This window comes from Salminus brasiliensis, chromosome 6 (assembly GCF_030463535.1).
Source record: "Salminus brasiliensis chromosome 6, fSalBra1.hap2, whole genome shotgun sequence".
NCBI lineage: Eukaryota > Metazoa > Chordata > Actinopteri > Characiformes > Bryconidae > Salminus > Salminus brasiliensis.
In genome coordinates, this window is record NC_132883.1 from 3,799,407 (window position 1) to 3,804,642 (window position 5,236).

Here is a 5,236-nt window from a genome sequence, read left to right on the forward strand (position 1 = left end):
GAATGACCGGGTGTCCCAATACTTTTGTCCATATATTGTATGCTCAGCTACGTTGAGGTGCTTCTGCACATCGGTGGGTTTCATGTCGTCCTGGATGTCGTCATGCTGTCCTTATTTTGAACTCGATTTCAGCGTCTGTTGGGAATAGTGTAAATACAGGCGGAGGCTGGTGATTGGCTGAGGACAAGGTGATCTAACATTTGAGTCACCTGGTAGAGCTTTCACTAGAGCTTTGATTTTCGTCTAAAATTGAGTTTTGAAAGACATCCGAGTTTGATGTCCACCCATCTGTCCAGCCTCGGAGTTTGACGTCAGCCTCCAGTGCCTGCTGGATTGCCTTTAACAACATGGCAATTGACTTTTTTTCTACTGAAGGGTGGGACTTTCTGTAATACGCTGAGTGTGCTGAGTGTTACGAGCTCCCACTCCTTCACAATATCTCTGGTGTAAAGCCGAACTGAGGGGTGTTTAAAGTTGATGCCAGCAGACTGACAGGTGAAGATGGCATGTGTGCACTCAGAGGCCGTTAATCTGTCCGAGCATTGTAGGAATGCTCATCCACTCCAACAACAGCATTACACAGCGCTCTACTGCTGCAGAGGGAGTAAGGGAATGAGACCTAGAGATAGAGAGAGAGAGAGAGAGAGTGAGGTAGTGAGGGACAGCGAGCGAGAGCGAAGAGTGGAAGAGTTTCTGCAAAGCTTAAGAATGTGAGGCTCCCTCCACCACAGGGAAACGCAACAACTTCTATAAATCAGCTAAACTTTTCACATGGTCAGAGATATCCATTTACAGACACACACACCCACACACACACACTCACACACTCACAACAGAACACCACTGTGAAAGTTAGACAGGAGACAAATGGCATCTGCTCCAAATGCTACTGTAGGCCACCAATAAAACTGCAGAAATGCGTGGAATGGAACAGACTGCATTTTCACCAGTGAGGAGACGGAGACGGGGGACGGGGTTTGGGGGACGGGGGGCTTATGGAAAAGCTGAACAACTGTCCCTTAACACTAAACACCATGATCCTTATGTTTATTATTCAGTGATTAGTCCTAATGTAGAAACCTTTCTGAATGATCTGGTCAGTGTTTAGTTTAGCCCATTTTGTGGAGTCCCACAGGGTTCAGTCATAGGGGATAATGAAACTGATGTAGTTGTGAGAGGGAGAAACTGAGGGGTGGGCCCATGCACAGGGTTTAGGAGGTTAATGTATGTGCAAGGCTGTAGAGGATTACATACACTGTAAGGAAAAAAAAAGTATGTGGACACCTGCTCGTTTAATGTTTCTTCCAAAATCAAGGGTATTAAAAAAGTCTATCCTGCTCTTGTTGGAGTAACTGTCTCTACTGTCCAGGGAGGAAGACTTTCTACCAGATTTTGGAGGAGCATTGCTGGGAGGATTTGATTGCATTCAGCAACAAGAGAGTTAGTGAGGTCAGGATGTTGGATCCTGACCTCACTATCCTTCATCATCATCCCTTACTCCCCAACTCATCCCAGAAGTATTGGATGGAGCACCACCACCATCATTTCAGAGAACAGAGTTCTTACACTTCTCCATAGCTCAATGCTGGGGGGCTTTTTACACCCCTATAATATATAAACTATAATATATAAACTATAATATAAAAACTACACACTGCAGATTCATACTGGATTAATATCACTTCATCATCTCTAAAAACTACACACTGCAGATTCATACTGGATTCATATAACTTCACTATTTCTAAAAAATACACACTGCAGATTCATACTGGATTCATATAACTTCACTATTTCTAAAAACTACTCACTGCAGATTCATACTGGATTTATATAACTTCACTATTTCTAAAAACTACACACTGCAGATTCATACTGGATTCATATAACTTCACTGTCTCTAAAAACTACACACTGCAGATTCATACTGGATTAATATCACTTTACTATTTTTAAAAACTACACACTGCAGATTCATACTGAATTAATATAACTTCACTATTTCTAAAAACTACACACTGCAGATTCATACTGGATTCATATAACTTCACTGTCTCTAAAAACTACACACTGCAGATTCATACTGGATTAATATCACTTCATTATCTCTAAAAACTACACACTGCAGATTCATACTGGATTAATATCACTTCACTGTTTCTAAAAACTACACACTGCAGATTCATACTGGATTTATATAACTTCACTATTTTTAAAACCTACACACTGCAGATTCATACTGGATTTATATAACTTCACTATTTTTAAAACCTACACACTGCAGATTCATACTGGATTAATATCACTTCATTATCTTTAAAAACTACACACTGCTGATTCATACTGGACTAATATCACTCCACTGTCTCTAAAAACTACACACTGCAGATTCATACTGAATTCATATCACTTCACTGTCTCTAAAAACTACACACTGCAGATTCATACTGGATTAAAAATAATTCATGGTTCTAACTTTCAGGCTGTAAAGATTTTGCATTACAGATTCAGACTGCAGCTACTCCACAAGATTAGATTTAGATCATTTCACACTCATACTGGATTACACAATCTGCACATTGTCGATTCATACTGGTTGAAATTAATGCACAGTCTGTAAAAACTACACATGCAGATTCGTGCTGCATTAAAACCAAACAAGTATTCTTGTTAAATTGAAAAATCTACAGGCCTTATTTCATCCAGATTCATACTGGATTTAAGTCCCAGATCTCAAACAATCATGACACCACCCCAGGAATTCCACGTAATCAGGAATGGCTTTAGTGAGCAAAAATGATCGCACAGCTTTTCAGTTTCCCGACTTTCAGAAGGCAACAAATCCCAGCAGTTTCACTGGGACAGCTTCACCGGTGATTTGAGGAGCTCTACTTTGACTGCTCCACAAACCATCCATGAAGGAAGAAGGCCATAAATCCCGCCTCATCACATCTCAGGGGTTATTTGATTCGCGAGTAGAAAATAAAATGACAGGCTTACGGATCATTTCCAACCACCCCATCTCTCTCTCCCTCTCTCTGTCTCTCTCTGTGTCTTTTGCCCTAACCCCCGACTTTCATAGCCCAACTCTCGTTTCCAATATTCTGTCCCTTTCACTGTCTCTCTCTCTGTTTCTTCTGGCATTCGGCCTCTCCTGTCTGTGCATCAACAAACACTCAGCGAGGAACAAGCCACTGTATTAACAGATGGCTAGAGTCAATAAAACACACACACATCCAGCGTCTGACGCATCTGTTCCCCGATGTTCCAACGATCTCCCCGCTGCTCCTGCTGGTGGGTGTGGGGGTGTATGGGACTTTTCTCCTGAAGAGCCAGTGAATAAGAGAGAGAGAGAGAGAGAGAGAGAGAGAGAGAGAGAGAGAGAGAGAGAGAGAGAGAGAGGAAGAAATGCAGAACTTCAGTCAAGAACCTTGTATAGCCGATCCACACACAACAAGAATCTTACACTACATGTCCTAATGTTTGTGGACACCCCTCAAAGCCCCCCAGCATTGAGCTTTGGAGCAGTGGATAAACCGTGTTCTCTGGAATGATGGATGGTGGAGGTCCATCTAATACTTTTGGGATAAGTTGGGGATAATGAGGTGGGGTGGTGATCATCAGCCAACATCCTGACCTCACTAACGCTCCTGTCTCTGAATGCCATCAAATCCTCACAGCAGTGCTCCTCCAAAATTTAGTACCAACCCTTGATTGTGGAACAATGAATGTATGAATATAGGAGGAATTGATTGCATTCAGCGACAAGAGCATTACAGAGTTCAGGATGTTGGATCACCACCCCACCTCATTCCTGCATGAATGAACATATATATATATATATATATATATATATATATATATATATATATTTATATATATTAAGGCCTTGGTTTCTGTTATCAATTACATATATTTAGTATCAATTATATATATATATATATATATATATATATATATATATATATATATATTATAATGTCGATAAGAGAAAGGCCTGTACATTTTCCATACTTCAATGTTATTACAAGTTAAACTAACAACAGGAGATCCAAGCAAGCTGTAGCCTCTCGTTTAGAAAGTTGGATACTTCATGTTGTACAGTGTGTAATCACTCCTGTTTACTGTTTTCCTGATTTGCTCTGTAATTGTATCATCATACTGCAAATCACAGTGTTCTTAATGAAGCCTCTGGCTCCACTGAAGGCATTATTTGCACAAACTCACACCAACCCCCTTTACTACTGACCTGCAGGAAGGAACAAAAGTTCCTCCCTGTTATTTTTAACTTTATTACTCATTCATCACTGGATTTTTGTTTACCCAATTAAACTCCTATCCCTCTGCGAGTCATCGCCGCCGCTGCTGCTGCTCGGTTTGAAGCTAAAATCAACACAATAAATAATAAGGCCGCTCCTAGCTCTCCGCAGCCAAGCTTCTGAACATTCGCAACACACCCACGGCCCCTCAACACAGCCGGACACACACACACAGGTCAGAGCTGCAACCCCACGGAGTGACGGCACTGAACTCAAACTAACACTGACCCCCCTGACACGGCTGGCTTGCAACACTGCTGTGCAATCAGACGCTCCAGCAACCTGAAAGCTATTCAGTACGACATACACTCACCACCAGGGGGGTCATAATGCATGTGTTTTTGGGGTATTGTGACTGAATAATTTACTATAATTGTAATAATATTCAGTAAAGTGTGAAATTACGATGCTTTTATGAGGACTGGCATGGTCCAGCCTGTCAAGCTAGTCCACCTTGAGTCATAGATAGACGTTGTCCAGTGAGGAAATCACGAGTGTGTTTACTCACGTTGCTTACAGACAGTAAATATCACAGATCAAATGGACTTAAATCATTGTAATCAATAAGATGAAGTTATATTATTGATTATTGTATTATTTTTAGCTTATCCCCATCATAAGATGAGTGCTGAGCCCTTGCTGGGATTTGATGAGCAGCAGTTAGACTGTAGGGCCGGTCTTGAGCTGTGAAATTACACTGCATTAAAAACACAGTTCTGATTATTTATTTATTTATTTTTCCAATTTTTTTGTATAACCAATTACTAAGCACTGGCAAGATAAGAACTGACACACGAGCAACCAGCCGCCGCCTCTTTTTGAACTGTCGCCGATGAAACTTCACTGGGCAACCAACGCAGCTCTGATGTATCGGCTAGCAGAGGCCTCGTACCGAGTATCAGGATCAAACTGAAGTA

General features: G+C 41.2%; 1 long non-coding RNA gene across 1 annotated transcript in view; it reads right to left on the minus strand.

The window, feature by feature from the left end:
* Positions 1 to 2,768: 2,768 nt before the first annotated feature.
* LOC140556734 (uncharacterized) overlaps positions 2,769 to 5,236 on the minus strand; it is a 19,166-nt gene continuing 16,698 nt past the window's right edge. Inside the window, exon 2 of the long non-coding RNA XR_011979758.1 lies at positions 2,769 to 3,324. This is a non-coding gene — a long non-coding RNA (uncharacterized lncRNA). The remainder of the gene's footprint in view (positions 3,325 to 5,236) is intronic.